Consider the following 17,155-nt stretch of genomic DNA (forward strand, 5'->3'; position numbering starts at 1 on the left):
GGTCAACAGGCCAAGGTGTCCTACCATGTCATGTTACACCCGCTGGAACAAGAACGAACACGAACTTGGGGTTATGAGAACTCTACAACACTGGCCTTTGATGGTAACAGCAGGGAGTCAAAAGAGATTCTTTGAAGCCCAGTGGGGTGTGTTTCTTGGACAGCGCGGACCATTACTTTTCGAGAGGCCATCTATGTCAAAGTGAAACAACCATCCTAGAAGGGGGTGGGGTTTGCTTCAAGACCACCTGTCGGCTACATAGAATGACATTGTAACATTATTACCCTTTGCTATTTTACAACAATCGAGCAGCCATAAGCAGTGATTTGACAGCAACTGAGAAGGCCTGAGCACTTTCCTTTCCATTTGAAATTGTCCAGAAAGTTAGCCGTTTAACTCAGGAATGGCTAAGATGGTGCCGATTGGCTTCTGCAGCTAGAATGACCTTTGTGAAGGCTTTGCAAAGAGTCAGGGGCAGGTGCAGGGCCAGTGGCGCAATGGATAACGCGTCTGACTACGGATCAGAAGATTGTAGGTTCGACTCCTACCTGGCTCGTCGACAATGCCGTGATCGTATAGTGGTTAGTACTCTGCGTTGTGGCCGCAGCAACCCCGGTTCGAATCCGGGTCACGGCATCTTTATGTGCTAGATGGAGTGTAATGTCCACAGCCACCTCTGTCACGGTTATGCCATTTCCGACTCCTCCTTAAGATACACACAAGGAGGAGGGAGTCTCTCTAAGACTGCTTGCAAGCAGCATCAACGCTGTGATGTATGATACCTTGATACTATCCTAGTGCCTTTAGATTACAATGTGGCACACCATAGTCAGATCACTAAAGGATTGGTCAACAGGCCAAGGTGTCCTACCATGTCATGTTACACCCGCTGGAACAAGAACGAACACGAACTTGGGGTTATGAGAACTCTACAACACTGGCCTTTGATGGTAACAGCAGGGAGTCAAAAGAGATTCTTTGAAGCCCAGTGGGGTGTGTTTCTTGGACAGCGCGGACCACTACTTTTCGAGAGGCCATCTATGTCAAAGTGAAACAACCATCCTAGAAGGGGGTGGGGTTTGCTTCAAGACCACCTGTCGGCTACATAGAATGACATTGTAACATTATTACCCTTTGCTATTTTACAACAATCGAGCAGCCATAAGCAGTGATTTGACAGCAACTGAGAAGGCCTGAGCACTTTCCTTTCCATTTGAAATTGTCCAGAAAGTTAGCCGTTTAACTCAGGAATGGCTAAGATGGTGCCGATTGGCTTCTGCAGCTAGAATGACCTTTGTGAAGGCTTTGCAAAGAGTCAGGGGCAGGTGCAGGGCCAGTGGCGCAATGGATAACGCGTCTGACTACGGATCAGAAGATTGTAGGTTCGACTCCTACCTGGCTCGTCGACAATGCCGTGATCGTATAGTGGTTAGTACTCTGCGTTGTGGCCGCAGCAACCCCGGTTCGAATCCGGGTCACGGCATCTTTATGTGCTAGATGGAGTGTAATGTCCACAGCCACCTCTGTCACGGTTATGCCATTTCCGACTCCTCCTTAAGATACACACAAGGAGGAGGGAGTCTCTCTAAGACTGCTTGCAAGCAGCATCAACGCTGTGATGTATGATACCTTGATACTATCCTAGTGCCTTTAGATTACAATGTGGCACACCATAGTCAGATCACTAAAGGATTGGTCAACAGGCCAAGGTGTCCTACCATGTCATGTTACACCCGCTGGAACAAGAACGAACACGAACTTGGGGTTATGAGAACTCTACAACACTGGCCTTTGATGGTAACAGCAGGGAGTCAAAAGAGATTCTTTGAAGCCCAGTGGGGTGTGTTTCTTGGACAGCGCGGACCATTACTTTTCGAGAGGCCATCTATGTCAAAGTGAAACAACCATCCTAGAAGGGGGTGGGGTTTGCTTCAAGACCACCTGTCGGCTACATAGAATGACATTGTAACATTATTACCCTTTGCTATTTTACAACAATCGAGCAGCCATAAGCAGTGATTTGACAGCAACTGAGAAGGCCTGAGCACTTTCCTTTCCATTTGAAATTGTCCAGAAAGTTAGCCGTTTAACTCAGGAATGGCTAAGATGGTGCCGATTGGCTTCTGCAGCTAGAATGACCTTTGTGAAGGCTTTGCAAAGAGTCAGGGGCAGGTGCAGGGCCAGTGGCGCAATGGATAACGCGTCTGACTACGGATCAGAAGATTGTAGGTTCGACTCCTACCTGGCTCGTCGACAATGCCGTGATCGTATAGTGGTTAGTACTCTGCTTTGTGGCCGCAGCAACCCCGGTTCGAATCCGGGTCACGGCATCTTTATGTGCTAGATGGAGTGTAATGTCCACAGCCACCTCTGTCACGGTTATGCCATTTCCGACTCCTCCTTAAGATACACACAAGGAGGAGGGAGTCTCTCTAAGACTGCTTGCAAGCAGCATCAACGCTGTGATGTATGATACCTTGATACTATCCTAGTGCCTTTAGATTACAATGTGGCACACCATAGTCAGATCACTAAAGGATTGGTCAACAGGCCAAGGTGTCCTACCATGTCATGTTACACCCGCTGGAACAAGAACGAACACGAACTTGGGGTTATGAGAACTCTACAACACTGGCCTTTGATGGTAACAGCAGGGAGTCAAAAGAGATTCTTTGAAGCCCAGTGGGGTGTGTTTCTTGGACAGCGCGGACCATTACTTTTCGAGAGGCCATCTATGTCAAAGTGAAACAACCATCCTAGAAGGGGGTGGGGTTTGCTTCAAGACCACCTGTCGGCTACATAGAATGACATTGTAACATTATTACCCTTTGCTATTTTACAACAATCGAGCAGCCATAAGCAGTGATTTGACAGCAACTGAGAAGGCCTGAGCACTTTCCTTTCCATTTGAAATTGTCCAGAAAGTTAGCCGTTTAACTCAGGAATGGCTAAGATGGTGCCGATTGGCTTCTGCAGCTAGAATGACCTTTGTGAAGGCTTTGCAAAGAGTCAGGGGCAGGTGCAGGGCCAGTGGCGCAATGGATAACGCGTCTGACTACGGATCAGAAGATTGTAGGTTCGACTCCTACCTGGCTCGTCGACAATGCCGTGATCGTATAGTGGTTAGTACTCTGCGTTGTGGCCGCAGCAACCCCGGTTCGAATCCGGGTCACGGCATCTTTATGTGCTAGATGGAGTGTAATGTCCACAGCCACCTCTGTCACGGTTATGCCATTTCCGACTCCTCCTTAAGATACACACAAGGAGGAGGGAGTCTCTCTAAGACTGCTTGCAAGCAGCATCAACGCTGTGATGTATGATACCTTGATACTATCCTAGTGCCTTTAGATTACAATGTGGCACACCATAGTCAGATCACTAAAGGATTGGTCAACAGGCCAAGGTGTCCTACCATGTCATGTTACACCCGCTGGAACAAGAACGAACACGAACTTGGGGTTATGAGAACTCTACAACACTGGCCTTTGATGGTAACAGCAGGGAGTCAAAAGAGATTCTTTGAAGCCCAGTGGGGTGTGTTTCTTGGACAGCGCGGACCATTACTTTTCGAGAGGCCATCTATGTCAAAGTGAAACAACCATCCTAGAAGGGGGTGGGGTTTGCTTCAAGACCACCTGTCGGCTACATAGAATGACATTGTAACATTATTACCCTTTGCTATTTTACAACAATCGAGCAGCCATAAGCAGTGATTTGACAGCAACTGAGAAGGCCTGAGCACTTTCCTTTCCATTTGAAATTGTCCAGAAAGTTAGCCGTTTAACTCAGGAATGGCTAAGATGGTGCCGATTGGCTTCTGCAGCTAGAATGACCTTTGTGAAGGCTTTGCAAAGAGTCAGGGGCAGGTGCAGGGCCAGTGGCGCAATGGATAACGCGTCTGACTACGGATCAGAAGATTGTAGGTTCGACTCCTACCTGGCTCGTCGACAATGCCGTGATCGTATAGTGGTTAGTACTCTGCGTTGTGGCCGCAGCAACCCCGGTTCGAATCCGGGTCACGGCATCTTTATGTGCTAGATGGAGTGTAATGTCCACAGCCACCTCTGTCACGGTTATGCCATTTCCGACTCCTCCTTAAGATACACACAAGGAGGAGGGAGTCTCTCTAAGACTGCTTGCAAGCAGCATCAACGCTGTGATGTATGATACCTTGATACTATCCTAGTGCCTTTAGATTACAATGTGGCACACCATAGTCAGATCACTAAAGGATTGGTCAACAGGCCAAGGTGTCCTACCATGTCATGCTACACCCGCTGGAACAAGAACGAACACGAACTTGGGGTTATGAGAACTCTACAACACTGGCCTTTGATGGTAACAGCAGGGAGTCAAAAGAGATTCTTTGAAGCCCAGTGGGGTGTGTTTCTTGGACAGCGCGGACCATTACTTTTCGAGAGGCCATCTATGTCAAAGTGAAACAACCATCCTAGAAGGGGGTGGGGTTTGCTTCAAGACCACCTGTCGGCTACATAGAATGACATTGTAACATTATTACCCTTTGCTATTTTACAACAATCGAGCAGCCATAAGCAGTGATTTGACAGCAACTGAGAAGGCCTGAGCACTTTCCTTTCCATTTGAAATTGTCCAGAAAGTTAGCCGTTTAACTCAGGAATGGCTAAGATGGTGCCGATTGGCTTCTGCAGCTAGAATGACCTTTGTGAAGGCTTTGCAAAGAGTCAGGGGCAGGTGCAGGGCCAGTGGCGCAATGGATAACGCGTCTGACTACGGATCAGAAGATTGTAGGTTCGACTCCTACCTGGCTCGTCGACAATGCCGTGATCGTATAGTGGTTAGTACTCTGCGTTGTGGCCGCAGCAACCCCGGTTCGAATCCGGGTCACGGCATCTTTATGTGCTAGATGGAGTGTAATGTCCACAGCCACCTCTGTCACGGTTATGCCATTTCCGACTCCTCCTTAAGATACACACAAGGAGGAGGGAGTCTCTCTAAGACTGCTTGCAAGCAGCATCAACGCTGTGATGTATGATACCTTGATACTATCCTAGTGCCTTTAGATTACAATGTGGCACACCATAGTCAGATCACTAAAGGATTGGTCAACAGGCCAAGGTGTCCTACCATGTCATGTTACACCCGCTGGAACAAGAACGAACACGAACTTGGGGTTATGAGAACTCTACAACACTGGCCTTTGATGGTAACAGCAGGGAGTCAAAAGAGATTCTTTGAAGCCCAGTGGGGTGTGTTTCTTGGACAGCGCGGACCATTACTTTTCGAGAGGCCATCTATGTCAAAGTGAAACAACCATCCTAGAAGGGGGTGGGGTTTGCTTCAAGACCACCTGTCGGCTACATAGAATGACATTGTAACATTATTACCCTTTGCTATTTTACAACAATCGAGCAGCCATAAGCAGTGATTTGACAGCAACTGAGAAGGCCTGAGCACTTTCCTTTCCATTTGAAATTGTCCAGAAAGTTAGCCGTTTAACTCAGGAATGGCTAAGATGGTGCCGATTGGCTTCTGCAGCTAGAATGACCTTTGTGAAGGCTTTGCAAAGAGTCAGGGGCAGGTGCAGGGCCAGTGGCGCAATGGATAACGCGTCTGACTACGGATCAGAAGATTGTAGGTTCGACTCCTACCTGGCTCGTCGACAATGCCGTGATCGTATAGTGGTTAGTACTCTGCGTTGTGGCCGCAGCAACCCCGGTTCGAATCCGGGTCACGGCATCTTTATGTGCTAGATGGAGTGTAATGTCCACAGCCACCTCTGTCACGGTTATGCCATTTCCGACTCCTCCTTAAGATACACACAAGGAGGAGGGAGTCTCTCTAAGACTGCTTGCAAGCAGCATCAACGCTGTGATGTATGATACCTTGATACTATCCTAGTGCCTTTAGATTACAATGTGGCACACCATAGTCAGATCACTAAAGGATTGGTCAACAGGCCAAGGTGTCCTACCATGTCATGTTACACCCGCTGGAACAAGAACGAACACGAACTTGGGGTTATGAGAACTCTACAACACTGGCCTTTGATGGTAACAGCAGGGAGTCAAAAGAGATTCTTTGAAGCCCAGTGGGGTGTGTTTCTTGGACAGCGCGGACCATTACTTTTCGAGAGGCCATCTATGTCAAAGTGAAACAACCATCCTAGAAGGGGGTGGGGTTTGCTTCAAGACCACCTGTCGGCTACATAGAATGACATTGTAACATTATTACCCTTTGCTATTTTACAACAATCGAGCAGCCATAAGCAGTGATTTGACAGCAACTGAGAAGGCCTGAGCACTTTCCTTTCCATTTGAAATTGTCCAGAAAGTTAGCCGTTTAACTCAGGAATGGCTAAGATGGTGCCGATTGGCTTCTGCAGCTAGAATGACCTTTGTGAAGGCTTTGCAAAGAGTCAGGGGCAGGTGCAGGGCCAGTGGCGCAATGGATAACGCGTCTGACTACGGATCAGAAGATTGTAGGTTCGACTCCTACCTGGCTCGTCGACAATGCCGTGATCGTATAGTGGTTAGTACTCTGCGTTGTGGCCGCAGCAACCCCGGTTCGAATCCGGGTCACGGCATCTTTATGTGCTAGATGGAGTGTAATGTCCACAGCCACCTCTGTCACGGTTATGCCATTTCCGACTCCTCCTTAAGATACACACAAGGAGGAGGGAGTCTCTCTAAGACTGCTTGCAAGCAGCATCAACGCTGTGATGTATGATACCTTGATACTATCCTAGTGCCTTTAGATTACAATGTGGCACACCATAGTCAGATCACTAAAGGATTGGTCAACAGGCCAAGGTGTCCTACCATGTCATGTTACACCCGCTGGAACAAGAACGAACACGAACTTGGGGTTATGAGAACTCTACAACACTGGCCTTTGATGGTAACAGCAGGGAGTCAAAAGAGATTCTTTGAAGCCCAGTGGGGTGTGTTTCTTGGACAGCGCGGACCATTACTTTTCGAGAGGCCATCTATGTCAAAGTGAAACAACCATCCTAGAAGGGGGTGGGGTTTGCTTCAAGACCACCTGTCGGCTACATAGAATGACATTGTAACATTATTACCCTTTGCTATTTTACAACAATCGAGCAGCCATAAGCAGTGATTTGACAGCAACTGAGAAGGCCTGAGCACTTTCCTTTCCATTTGAAATTGTCCAGAAAGTTAGCCGTTTAACTCAGGAATGGCTAAGATGGTGCCGATTGGCTTCTGCAGCTAGAATGACCTTTGTGAAGGCTTTGCAAAGAGTCAGGGGCAGGTGCAGGGCCAGTGGCGCAATGGATAACGCGTCTGACTACGGATCAGAAGATTGTAGGTTCGACTCCTACCTGGCTCGTCGACAATGCCGTGATCGTATAGTGGTTAGTACTCTGCGTTGTGGCCGCAGCAACCCCGGGTCACGGCATCTTTATGTGCTAGATGGAGTGTAATGTCCACAGCCACCTCTGTCACGGTTATGCCATTTCCGACTCCTCCTTAAGATACACACAAGGAGGAGGGAGTCTCTCTAAGACTGCTTGCAAGCAGCATCAACGCTGTGATGTATGATACCTTGATACTATCCTAGTGCCTTTAGATTACAATGTGGCACACCATAGTCAGATCACTAAAGGATTGGTCAACAGGCCAAGGTGTCCTACCATGTCATGTTACACCCGCTGGAACAAGAACGAACACGAACTTGGGGTTATGAGAACTCTACAACACTGGCCTTTGATGGTAACAGCAGGGAGTCAAAAGAGATTCTTTGAAGCCCAGTGGGGTGTGTTTCTTGGACAGCGCGGACCATTACTTTTCGAGAGGCCATCTATGTCAAAGTGAAACAACCATCCTAGAAGGGGGTGGGGTTTGCTTCAAGACCACCTGTCGGCTACATAGAATGACATTGTAACATTATTACCCTTTGCTATTTTACAACAATCGAGCAGCCATAAGCAGTGATTTGACAGCAACTGAGAAGGCCTGAGCACTTTCCTTTCCATTTGAAATTGTCCAGAAAGTTAGCCGTTTAACTCAGGAATGGCTAAGATGGTGCCGATTGGCTTCTGCAGCTAGAATGACCTTTGTGAAGGCTTTGCAAAGAGTCAGGGGCAGGTGCAGGGCCAGTGGCGCAATGGATAACGCGTCTGACTACGGATCAGAAGATTGTAGGTTCGACTCCTACCTGGCTCGTCGACAATGCCGTGATCGTATAGTGGTTAGTACTCTGCGTTGTGGCCGCAGCAACCCCGGTTCGAATCCGGGTCACGGCATCTTTATGTGCTAGATGGAGTGTAATGTCCACAGCCACCTCTGTCACGGTTATGCCATTTCCGACTCCTCCTTAAGATACACACAAGGAGGAGGGAGTCTCTCTAAGACTGCTTGCAAGCAGCATCAACGCTGTGATGTATGATACCTTGATACTATCCTAGTGCCTTTAGATTACAATGTGGCACACCATAGTCAGATCACTAAAGGATTGGTCAACAGGCCAAGGTGTCCTACCATGTCATGTTACACCCGCTGGAACAAGAACGAACACGAACTTGGGGTTATGAGAACTCTACAACACTGGCCTTTGATGGTAACAGCAGGGAGTCAAAAGAGATTCTTTGAAGCCCAGTGGGGTGTGTTTCTTGGACAGCGCGGACCATTACTTTTCGAGAGGCCATCTATGTCAAAGTGAAACAACCATCCTAGAAGGGGGTGGGGTTTGCTTCAAGACCACCTGTCGGCTACATAGAATGACATTGTAACATTATTACCCTTTGCTATTTTACAACAATCGAGCAGCCATAAGCAGTGATTTGACAGCAACTGAGAAGGCCTGAGCACTTTCCTTTCCATTTGAAATTGTCCAGAAAGTTAGCCGTTTAACTCAGGAATGGCTAAGATGGTGCCGATTGGCTTCTGCAGCTAGAATGACCTTTGTGAAGGCTTTGCAAAGAGTCAGGGGCAGGTGCAGGGCCAGTGGCGCAATGGATAACGCGTCTGACTACGGATCAGAAGATTGTAGGTTCGACTCCTACCTGGCTCGTCGACAATGCCGTGATCGTATAGTGGTTAGTACTCTGCGTTGTGGCCGCAGCAACCCCGGTTCGAATCCGGGTCACGGCATCTTTATGTGCTAGATGGAGTGTAATGTCCACAGCCACCTCTGTCACGGTTATGCCATTTCCGACTCCTCCTTAAGATACACACAAGGAGGAGGGAGTCTCTCTAAGACTGCTTGCAAGCAGCATCAACGCTGTGATGTATGATACCTTGATACTATCCTAGTGCCTTTAGATTACAATGTGGCACACCATAGTCAGATCACTAAAGGATTGGTCAACAGGCCAAGGTGTCCTACCATGTCATGTTACACCCGCTGGAACAAGAACGAACACGAACTTGGGGTTATGAGAACTCTACAACACTGGCCTTTGATGGTAACAGCAGGGAGTCAAAAGAGATTCTTTGAAGCCCAGTGGGGTGTGTTTCTTGGACAGCGCGGACCATTACTTTTCGAGAGGCCATCTATGTCAAAGTGAAACAACCATCCTAGAAGGGGGTGGGGTTTGCTTCAAGACCACCTGTCGGCTACATAGAATGACATTGTAACATTATTACCCTTTGCTATTTTACAACAATCGAGCAGCCATAAGCAGTGATTTGACAGCAACTGAGAAGGCCTGAGCACTTTCCTTTCCATTTGAAATTGTCCAGAAAGTTAGCCGTTTAACTCAGGAATGGCTAAGATGGTGCCGATTGGCTTCTGCAGCTAGAATGACCTTTGTGAAGGCTTTGCAAAGAGTCAGGGGCAGGTGCAGGGCCAGTGGCGCAATGGATAACGCGTCTGACTACGGATCAGAAGATTGTAGGTTCGACTCCTACCTGGCTCGTCGACAATGCCGTGATCGTATAGTGGTTAGTACTCTGCGTTGTGGCCGCAGCAACCCTGGTTCGAATCCGGGTCACGGCATCTTTATGTGCTAGATGGAGTGTAATGTCCACAGCCACCTCTGTCACGGTTATGCCATTTCCGACTCCTCCTTAAGATACACACAAGGAGGAGGGAGTCTCTCTAAGACTGCTTGCAAGCAGCATCAACGCTGTGATGTATGATACCTTGATACTATCCTAGTGCCTTTAGATTACAATGTGGCACACCATAGTCAGATCACTAAAGGATTGGTCAACAGGCCAAGGTGTCCTACCATGTCATGTTACACCCGCTGGAACAAGAACGAACACGAACTTGGGGTTATGAGAACTCTACAACACTGGCCTTTGATGGTAACAGCAGGGAGTCAAAAGAGATTCTTTGAAGCCCAGTGGGGTGTGTTTCTTGGACAGCGCGGACCATTACTTTTCGAGAGGCCATCTATGTCAAAGTGAAACAACCATCCTAGAAGGGGGTGGGGTTTGCTTCAAGACCACCTGTCGGCTACATAGAATGACATTGTAACATTATTACCCTTTGCTATTTTACAACAATCGAGCAGCCATAAGCAGTGATTTGACAGCAACTGAGAAGGCCTGAGCACTTTCCTTTCCATTTGAAATTGTCCAGAAAGTTAGCCGTTTAACTCAGGAATGGCTAAGATGGTGCCGATTGGCTTCTGCAGCTAGAATGACCTTTGTGAAGGCTTTGCAAAGAGTCAGGGGCAGGTGCAGGGCCAGTGGCGCAATGGATAACGCGTCTGACTACGGATCAGAAGATTGTAGGTTCGACTCCTACCTGGCTCGTCGACAATGCCGTGATCGTATAGTGGTTAGTACTCTGCGTTGTGGCCGCAGCAACCCCGGTTCGAATCCGGGTCACGGCATCTTTATGTGCTAGATGGAGTGTAATGTCCACAGCCACCTCTGTCACGGTTATGCCATTTCCGACTCCTCCTTAAGATACACACAAGGAGGAGGGAGTCTCTCTAAGACTGCTTGCAAGCAGCATCAACGCTGTGATGTATGATACCTTGATACTATCCTAGTGCCTTTAGATTACAATGTGGCACACCATAGTCAGATCACTAAAGGATTGGTCAACAGGCCAAGGTGTCCTACCATGTCATGTTACACCCGCTGGAACAAGAACGAACACGAACTTGGGGTTATGAGAACTCTACAACACTGGCCTTTGATGGTAACAGCAGGGAGTCAAAAGAGATTCTTTGAAGCCCAGTGGGGTGTGTTTCTTGGACAGCGCGGACCATTACTTTTCGAGAGGCCATCTATGTCAAAGTGAAACAACCATCCTAGAAGGGGGTGGGGTTTGCTTCAAGACCACCTGTCGGCTACATAGAATGACATTGTAACATTATTACCCTTTGCTATTTTACAACAATCGAGCAGCCATAAGCAGTGATTTGACAGCAACTGAGAAGGCCTGAGCACTTTCCTTTCCATTTGAAATTGTCCAGAAAGTTAGCCGTTTAACTCAGGAATGGCTAAGATGGTGCCGATTGGCTTCTGCAGCTAGAATGACCTTTGTGAAGGCTTTGCAAAGAGTCAGGGGCAGGTGCAGGGCCAGTGGCGCAATGGATAACGCGTCTGACTACGGATCAGAAGATTGTAGGTTCGACTCCTACCTGGCTCGTCGACAATGCCGTGATCGTATAGTGGTTAGTACTCTGCGTTGTGGCCGCAGCAACCCCGGTTCGAATCCGGGTCACGGCATCTTTATGTGCTAGATGGAGTGTAATGTCCACAGCCACCTCTGTCACGGTTATGCCATTTCCGACTCCTCCTTAAGATACACACAAGGAGGAGGGAGTCTCTCTAAGACTGCTTGCAAGCAGCATCAACGCTGTGATGTATGATACCTTGATACTATCCTAGTGCCTTTAGATTACAATGTGGCACACCATAGTCAGATCACTAAAGGATTGGTCAACAGGCCAAGGTGTCCTACCATGTCATGTTACACCCGCTGGAACAAGAACGAACACGAACTTGGGGTTATGAGAACTCTACAACACTGGCCTTTGATGGTAACAGCAGGGAGTCAAAAGAGATTCTTTGAAGCCCAGTGGGGTGTGTTTCTTGGACAGCGCGGACCATTACTTTTCGAGAGGCCATCTATGTCAAAGTGAAACAACCATCCTAGAAGGGGGTGGGGTTTGCTTCAAGACCACCTGTCGGCTACATAGAATGACATTGTAACATTATTACCCTTTGCTATTTTACAACAATCGAGCAGCCATAAGCAGTGATTTGACAGCAACTGAGAAGGCCTGAGCACTTTCCTTTCCATTTGAAATTGTCCAGAAAGTTAGCCGTTTAACTCAGGAATGGCTAAGATGGTGCCGATTGGCTTCTGCAGCTAGAATGACCTTTGTGAAGGCTTTGCAAAGAGTCAGGGGCAGGTGCAGGGCCAGTGGCGCAATGGATAACGCGTCTGACTACGGATCAGAAGATTGTAGGTTCGACTCCTACCTGGCTCGTCGACAATGCCGTGATCGTATAGTGGTTAGTACTCTGCGTTGTGGCCGCAGCAACCCCGGTTCGAATCCGGGTCACGGCATCTTTATGTGCTAGATGGAGTGTAATGTCCACAGCCACCTCTGTCACGGTTATGCCATTTCCGACTCCTCCTTAAGATACACACAAGGAGGAGGGAGTCTCTCTAAGACTGCTTGCAAGCAGCATCAACGCTGTGATGTATGATACCTTGATACTATCCTAGTGCCTTTAGATTACAATGTGGCACACCATAGTCAGATCACTAAAGGATTGGTCAACAGGCCAAGGTGTCCTACCATGTCATGTTACACCCGCTGGAACAAGAACGAACACGAACTTGGGGTTATGAGAACTCTACAACACTGGCCTTTGATGGTAACAGCAGGGAGTCAAAAGAGATTCTTTGAAGCCCAGTGGGGTGTGTTTCTTGGACAGCGCGGACCATTACTTTTCGAGAGGCCATCTATGTCAAAGTGAAACAACCATCCTAGAAGGGGGTGGGGTTTGCTTCAAGACCACCTGTCGGCTACATAGAATGACATTGTAACATTATTACCCTTTGCTATTTTACAACAATCGAGCAGCCATAAGCAGTGATTTGACAGCAACTGAGAAGGCCTGAGCACTTTCCTTTCCATTTGAAATTGTCCAGAAAGTTAGCCGTTTAACTCAGGAATGGCTAAGATGGTGCCGATTGGCTTCTGCAGCTAGAATGACCTTTGTGAAGGCTTTGCAAAGAGTCAGGGGCAGGTGCAGGGCCAGTGGCGCAATGGATAACGCGTCTGACTACGGATCAGAAGATTGTAGGTTCGACTCCTACCTGGCTCGTCGACAATGCCGTGATCGTATAGTGGTTAGTACTCTGCGTTGTGGCCGCAGCAACCCCGGTTCGAATCCGGGTCACGGCATCTTTATGTGCTAGATGGAGTGTAATGTCCACAGCCACCTCTGTCACGGTTATGCCATTTCCGACTCCTCCTTAAGATACACACAAGGAGGAGGGAGTCTCTCTAAGACTGCTTGCAAGCAGCATCAACGCTGTGATGTATGATACCTTGATACTATCCTAGTGCCTTTAGATTACAATGTGGCACACCATAGTCAGATCACTAAAGGATTGGTCAACAGGCCAAGGTGTCCTACCATGTCATGTTACACCCGCTGGAACAAGAACGAACACGAACTTGGGGTTATGAGAACTCTACAACACTGGCCTTTGATGGTAACAGCAGGGAGTCAAAAGAGATTCTTTGAAGCCCAGTGGGGTGTGTTTCTTGGACAGCGCGGACCATTACTTTTCGAGAGGCCATCTATGTCAAAGTGAAACAACCATCCTAGAAGGGGGTGGGGTTTGCTTCAAGACCACCTGTCGGCTACATAGAATGACATTGTAACATTATTACCCTTTGCTATTTTACAACAATCGAGCGGCCATAAGCAGTGATTTGACAGCAACTGAGAAGGCCTGAGCACTTTCCTTTCCATTTGAAATTGTCCAGAAAGTTAGCCGTTTAACTCAGGAATGGCTAAGATGGTGCCGATTGGCTTCTGCAGCTAGAATGACCTTTGTGAAGGCTTTGCAAAGAGTCAGGGGCAGGTGCAGGGCCAGTGGCGTAATGGATAACGCGTCTGACTACGGATCAGAAGATTGTAGGTTCGACTCCTACCTGGCTCGTCGACAATGCCGTGATCGTATAGTGGTTAGTACTCTGCGTTGTGGCTGCAGCAACCCCGGTTCGAATCCGGGTCACGGCATCTTTATGTGCTAGATGGAGTGTAATGTCCACAGCCACCTCTGTCACGGTTATGCCATTTCCGACTCCTCCTTAAGATACACACAAGGAGGAGGGAGTCTCTCTAAGACTGCTTGCAAGCAGCATCAACGCTGTGATGTATGATACCTTGATACTATCCTAGTGCCTTTAGATTACAATGTGGCACACCATAGTCAGATCACTAAAGGATTGGTCAACAGGCCAAGGTGTCCTACCATGTCATGTTACACCCGCTGGAACAAGAACGAACACGAACTTGGGGTTATGAGAACTCTACAACACTGGCCTTTGATGGTAACAGCAGGGAGTCAAAAGAGATTCTTTGAAGCCCAGTGGGGTGTGTTTCTTGGACAGCGCGGACCATTACTTTTCGAGAGGCCATCTATGTCAAAGTGAAACAACCATCCTAGAAGGGGGTGGGGTTTGCTTCAAGACCACCTGTCGGCTACATAGAATGACATTGTAACATTATTACCCTTTGCTATTTTACAACAATCGAGCGGCCATAAGCAGTGATTTGACAGCAACTGAGAAGGCCTGAGCACTTTCCTTTCCATTTGAAATTGTCCAGAAAGTTAGCCGTTTAACTCAGGAATGGCTAAGATGGTGCCGATTGGCTTCTGCAGCTAGAATGACCTTTGTGAAGGCTTTGCAAAGAGTCAGGGGCAGGTGCAGGGCCAGTGGCGCAATGGATAACGCGTCTGACTACGGATCAGAAGATTGTAGGTTCGACTCCTACCTGGCTCGTCGACAATGCCGTGATCGTATAGTGGTTAGTACTCTGCGTTGTGGCCGCAGCAACCCCGGTTCGAATCCGGGTCACGGCATCTTTATGTGCTAGATGGAGTGTAATGTCCACAGCCACCTCTGTCACGGTTATGCCATTTCCGACTCCTCCTTAAGATACACACAAGGAGGAGGGAGTCTCTCTAAGACTGCTTGCAAGCAGCATCAACGCTGTGATGTATGATACCTTGATACTATCCTAGTGCCTTTAGATTACAATGTGGCACACCATAGTCAGATCACTAAAGGATTGGTCAACAGGCCAAGGTGTCCTACCATGTCATGTTACACCCGCTGGAACAAGAACGAACACGAACTTGGGGTTATGAGAACTCTACAACACTGGCCTTTGATGGTAACAGCAGGGAGTCAAAAGAGATTCTTTGAAGCCCAGTGGGGTGTGTTTCTTGGACAGCGCGGACCATTACTTTTCGAGAGGCCATCTATGTCAAAGTGAAACAACCATCCTAGAAGGGGGTGGGGTTTGCTTCAAGACCACCTGTCGGCTACATAGAATGACATTGTAACATTATTACCCTTTGCTATTTTACAACAATCGAGCAGCCATAAGCAGTGATTTGACAGCAACTGAGAAGGCCTGAGCACTTTCCTTTCCATTTGAAATTGTCCAGAAAGTTAGCCGTTTAACTCAGGAATGGCTAAGATGGTGCCGATTGGCTTCTGCAGCTAGAATGACCTTTGTGAAGGCTTTGCAAAGAGTCAGGGGCAGGTGCAGGGCCAGTGGCGCAATGGATAACGCGTCTGACTACGGATCAGAAGATTGTAGGTTCGACTCCTACCTGGCTCGTCGACAATGCCGTGATCGTATAGTGGTTAGTACTCTGCGTTGTGGCCGCAGCAACCCCGGTTCGAATCCGGGTCACGGCATCTTTATGTGCTAGATGGAGTGTAATGTCCACAGCCACCTCTGTCACGGTTATGCCATTTCCGACTCCTCCTTAAGATACACACAAGGAGGAGGGAGTCTCTCTAAGACTGCTTGCAAGCAGCATCAACGCTGTGATGTATGATACCTTGATACTATCCTAGTGCCTTTAGATTACAATGTGGCACACCATAGTCAGATCACTAAAGGATTGGTCAACAGGCCAAGGTGTCCTACCATGTCATGTTACACCCGCTGGAACAAGAACGAACACGAACTTGGGGTTATGAGAACTCTACAACACTGGCCTTTGATGGTAACAGCAGGGAGTCAAAAGAGATTCTTTGAAGCCCAGTGGGGTGTGTTTCTTGGACAGCGCGGACCATTACTTTTCGAGAGGCCATCTATGTCAAAGTGAAACAACCATCCTAGAAGGGGGTGGGGTTTGCTTCAAGACCACCTGTCGGCTACATAGAATGACATTGTAACATTATTACCCTTTGCTATTTTACAACAATCGAGCAGCCATAAGCAGTGATTTGACAGCAACTGAGAAGGCCTGAGCACTTTCCTTTCCATTTGAAATTGTCCAGAAAGTTAGCCGTTTAACTCAGGAATGGCTAAGATGGTGCCGATTGGCTTCTGCAGCTAGAATGACCTTTGTGAAGGCTTTGCAAAGAGTCAGGGGCAGGTGCAGGGCCAGTGGCGCAATGGATAACGCGTCTGACTACGGATCAGAAGATTGTAGGTTCGACTCCTACCTGGCTCGTCGACAATGCCGTGATCGTATAGTGGTTAGTACTCTGCGTTGTGGCCACAGCAACCCCGGTTCGAATCCGGGTCACGGCATCTTTATGTGCTAGATGGAGTGTAATGTCCACAGCCACCTCTGTCACGGTTATGCCATTTCCGACTCCTCCTTAAGATACACACAAGGAGGAGGGAGTCTCTCTAAGACTGCTTGCAAGCAGCATCAACGCTGTGATGTATGATACCTTGATACTATCCTAGTGCCTTTAGATTACAATGTGGCACACCATAGTCAGATCACTAAAGGATTGGTCAACAGGCCAAGGTGTCCTACCATGTCATGTTACACCCGCTGGAACAAGAACGAACACGAACTTGGGGTTATGAGAACTCTACAACACTGGCCTTTGATGGTAACAGCAGGGAGTCAAAAGAGATTCTTTGAAGCCCAGTGGGGTGTGTTTCTTGGACAGCGCGGACCATTACTTTTCGAGAGGCCATCTATGTCAAAGTGAAACAACCATCCTAGAAGGGGG

General features: G+C 48.1%; 37 non-coding genes across 37 annotated transcripts; all 37 read left to right on the forward strand.

Moving 5' to 3' along the window:
• Positions 1-483: 483 nt before the first annotated feature.
• TRNAR-ACG (transfer RNA arginine (anticodon ACG)) lies at positions 484-556 on the forward strand. The gene has a single exon. It is a non-coding gene; the product is annotated as a tRNA-Arg (tRNA).
• An 8-nt stretch (positions 557-564) lies between these two features.
• On the forward strand, positions 565-636 carry TRNAH-GUG (transfer RNA histidin (anticodon GUG)). Its single transcript has one exon. It is a non-coding gene; the product is annotated as a tRNA-His (tRNA).
• Positions 637-1,330: 694 nt separating this feature from the next.
• On the forward strand, positions 1,331-1,403 carry TRNAR-ACG (transfer RNA arginine (anticodon ACG)). The gene has a single exon. It is a non-coding gene; the product is annotated as a tRNA-Arg (tRNA).
• Positions 1,404-1,411: 8 nt separating this feature from the next.
• Positions 1,412-1,483, forward strand: TRNAH-GUG (transfer RNA histidin (anticodon GUG)). The gene has a single exon. It is a non-coding gene; the product is annotated as a tRNA-His (tRNA).
• Positions 1,484-2,177: 694 nt separating this feature from the next.
• TRNAR-ACG (transfer RNA arginine (anticodon ACG)) lies at positions 2,178-2,250 on the forward strand. The gene has a single exon. It is a non-coding gene; the product is annotated as a tRNA-Arg (tRNA).
• A 774-nt stretch (positions 2,251-3,024) lies between these two features.
• On the forward strand, positions 3,025-3,097 carry TRNAR-ACG (transfer RNA arginine (anticodon ACG)). The gene has a single exon. It is a non-coding gene; the product is annotated as a tRNA-Arg (tRNA).
• Positions 3,098-3,105: 8 nt separating this feature from the next.
• On the forward strand, positions 3,106-3,177 carry TRNAH-GUG (transfer RNA histidin (anticodon GUG)). Its single transcript has one exon. It is a non-coding gene; the product is annotated as a tRNA-His (tRNA).
• Positions 3,178-3,871: 694 nt separating this feature from the next.
• Positions 3,872-3,944, forward strand: TRNAR-ACG (transfer RNA arginine (anticodon ACG)). Its single transcript has one exon. It is a non-coding gene; the product is annotated as a tRNA-Arg (tRNA).
• Positions 3,945-3,952: 8 nt separating this feature from the next.
• On the forward strand, positions 3,953-4,024 carry TRNAH-GUG (transfer RNA histidin (anticodon GUG)). The gene has a single exon. It is a non-coding gene; the product is annotated as a tRNA-His (tRNA).
• A 694-nt stretch (positions 4,025-4,718) lies between these two features.
• On the forward strand, positions 4,719-4,791 carry TRNAR-ACG (transfer RNA arginine (anticodon ACG)). The gene has a single exon. It is a non-coding gene; the product is annotated as a tRNA-Arg (tRNA).
• An 8-nt stretch (positions 4,792-4,799) lies between these two features.
• Positions 4,800-4,871, forward strand: TRNAH-GUG (transfer RNA histidin (anticodon GUG)). Its single transcript has one exon. It is a non-coding gene; the product is annotated as a tRNA-His (tRNA).
• A 694-nt stretch (positions 4,872-5,565) lies between these two features.
• TRNAR-ACG (transfer RNA arginine (anticodon ACG)) lies at positions 5,566-5,638 on the forward strand. Its single transcript has one exon. It is a non-coding gene; the product is annotated as a tRNA-Arg (tRNA).
• Positions 5,639-5,646: 8 nt separating this feature from the next.
• TRNAH-GUG (transfer RNA histidin (anticodon GUG)) lies at positions 5,647-5,718 on the forward strand. The gene has a single exon. It is a non-coding gene; the product is annotated as a tRNA-His (tRNA).
• A 694-nt stretch (positions 5,719-6,412) lies between these two features.
• TRNAR-ACG (transfer RNA arginine (anticodon ACG)) lies at positions 6,413-6,485 on the forward strand. Its single transcript has one exon. It is a non-coding gene; the product is annotated as a tRNA-Arg (tRNA).
• Positions 6,486-6,493: 8 nt separating this feature from the next.
• Positions 6,494-6,565, forward strand: TRNAH-GUG (transfer RNA histidin (anticodon GUG)). Its single transcript has one exon. It is a non-coding gene; the product is annotated as a tRNA-His (tRNA).
• A 694-nt stretch (positions 6,566-7,259) lies between these two features.
• On the forward strand, positions 7,260-7,332 carry TRNAR-ACG (transfer RNA arginine (anticodon ACG)). The gene has a single exon. It is a non-coding gene; the product is annotated as a tRNA-Arg (tRNA).
• A 763-nt stretch (positions 7,333-8,095) lies between these two features.
• On the forward strand, positions 8,096-8,168 carry TRNAR-ACG (transfer RNA arginine (anticodon ACG)). The gene has a single exon. It is a non-coding gene; the product is annotated as a tRNA-Arg (tRNA).
• Positions 8,169-8,176: 8 nt separating this feature from the next.
• Positions 8,177-8,248, forward strand: TRNAH-GUG (transfer RNA histidin (anticodon GUG)). Its single transcript has one exon. It is a non-coding gene; the product is annotated as a tRNA-His (tRNA).
• Positions 8,249-8,942: 694 nt separating this feature from the next.
• TRNAR-ACG (transfer RNA arginine (anticodon ACG)) lies at positions 8,943-9,015 on the forward strand. The gene has a single exon. It is a non-coding gene; the product is annotated as a tRNA-Arg (tRNA).
• An 8-nt stretch (positions 9,016-9,023) lies between these two features.
• TRNAH-GUG (transfer RNA histidin (anticodon GUG)) lies at positions 9,024-9,095 on the forward strand. The gene has a single exon. It is a non-coding gene; the product is annotated as a tRNA-His (tRNA).
• Positions 9,096-9,789: 694 nt separating this feature from the next.
• On the forward strand, positions 9,790-9,862 carry TRNAR-ACG (transfer RNA arginine (anticodon ACG)). Its single transcript has one exon. It is a non-coding gene; the product is annotated as a tRNA-Arg (tRNA).
• Positions 9,863-9,870: 8 nt separating this feature from the next.
• Positions 9,871-9,942, forward strand: TRNAH-GUG (transfer RNA histidin (anticodon GUG)). The gene has a single exon. It is a non-coding gene; the product is annotated as a tRNA-His (tRNA).
• Positions 9,943-10,636: 694 nt separating this feature from the next.
• TRNAR-ACG (transfer RNA arginine (anticodon ACG)) lies at positions 10,637-10,709 on the forward strand. The gene has a single exon. It is a non-coding gene; the product is annotated as a tRNA-Arg (tRNA).
• An 8-nt stretch (positions 10,710-10,717) lies between these two features.
• TRNAH-GUG (transfer RNA histidin (anticodon GUG)) lies at positions 10,718-10,789 on the forward strand. The gene has a single exon. It is a non-coding gene; the product is annotated as a tRNA-His (tRNA).
• A 694-nt stretch (positions 10,790-11,483) lies between these two features.
• TRNAR-ACG (transfer RNA arginine (anticodon ACG)) lies at positions 11,484-11,556 on the forward strand. Its single transcript has one exon. It is a non-coding gene; the product is annotated as a tRNA-Arg (tRNA).
• An 8-nt stretch (positions 11,557-11,564) lies between these two features.
• On the forward strand, positions 11,565-11,636 carry TRNAH-GUG (transfer RNA histidin (anticodon GUG)). The gene has a single exon. It is a non-coding gene; the product is annotated as a tRNA-His (tRNA).
• Positions 11,637-12,330: 694 nt separating this feature from the next.
• TRNAR-ACG (transfer RNA arginine (anticodon ACG)) lies at positions 12,331-12,403 on the forward strand. The gene has a single exon. It is a non-coding gene; the product is annotated as a tRNA-Arg (tRNA).
• Positions 12,404-12,411: 8 nt separating this feature from the next.
• TRNAH-GUG (transfer RNA histidin (anticodon GUG)) lies at positions 12,412-12,483 on the forward strand. The gene has a single exon. It is a non-coding gene; the product is annotated as a tRNA-His (tRNA).
• Positions 12,484-13,177: 694 nt separating this feature from the next.
• TRNAR-ACG (transfer RNA arginine (anticodon ACG)) lies at positions 13,178-13,250 on the forward strand. The gene has a single exon. It is a non-coding gene; the product is annotated as a tRNA-Arg (tRNA).
• An 8-nt stretch (positions 13,251-13,258) lies between these two features.
• On the forward strand, positions 13,259-13,330 carry TRNAH-GUG (transfer RNA histidin (anticodon GUG)). The gene has a single exon. It is a non-coding gene; the product is annotated as a tRNA-His (tRNA).
• A 694-nt stretch (positions 13,331-14,024) lies between these two features.
• On the forward strand, positions 14,025-14,097 carry TRNAR-ACG (transfer RNA arginine (anticodon ACG)). Its single transcript has one exon. It is a non-coding gene; the product is annotated as a tRNA-Arg (tRNA).
• Positions 14,098-14,105: 8 nt separating this feature from the next.
• On the forward strand, positions 14,106-14,177 carry TRNAH-GUG (transfer RNA histidin (anticodon GUG)). Its single transcript has one exon. It is a non-coding gene; the product is annotated as a tRNA-His (tRNA).
• A 694-nt stretch (positions 14,178-14,871) lies between these two features.
• On the forward strand, positions 14,872-14,944 carry TRNAR-ACG (transfer RNA arginine (anticodon ACG)). The gene has a single exon. It is a non-coding gene; the product is annotated as a tRNA-Arg (tRNA).
• Positions 14,945-14,952: 8 nt separating this feature from the next.
• TRNAH-GUG (transfer RNA histidin (anticodon GUG)) lies at positions 14,953-15,024 on the forward strand. Its single transcript has one exon. It is a non-coding gene; the product is annotated as a tRNA-His (tRNA).
• A 694-nt stretch (positions 15,025-15,718) lies between these two features.
• Positions 15,719-15,791, forward strand: TRNAR-ACG (transfer RNA arginine (anticodon ACG)). The gene has a single exon. It is a non-coding gene; the product is annotated as a tRNA-Arg (tRNA).
• An 8-nt stretch (positions 15,792-15,799) lies between these two features.
• TRNAH-GUG (transfer RNA histidin (anticodon GUG)) lies at positions 15,800-15,871 on the forward strand. The gene has a single exon. It is a non-coding gene; the product is annotated as a tRNA-His (tRNA).
• A 694-nt stretch (positions 15,872-16,565) lies between these two features.
• Positions 16,566-16,638, forward strand: TRNAR-ACG (transfer RNA arginine (anticodon ACG)). The gene has a single exon. It is a non-coding gene; the product is annotated as a tRNA-Arg (tRNA).
• The last annotated feature ends 517 nt before the right edge of the window (positions 16,639-17,155 follow it).

The sequence above is a fragment of the Aquarana catesbeiana genome, linkage group LG03 (assembly GCF_042186555.1).
Source record: "Aquarana catesbeiana isolate 2022-GZ linkage group LG03, ASM4218655v1, whole genome shotgun sequence".
NCBI classification, from domain to species: Eukaryota; Metazoa; Chordata; class Amphibia; order Anura; family Ranidae; genus Aquarana; species Aquarana catesbeiana.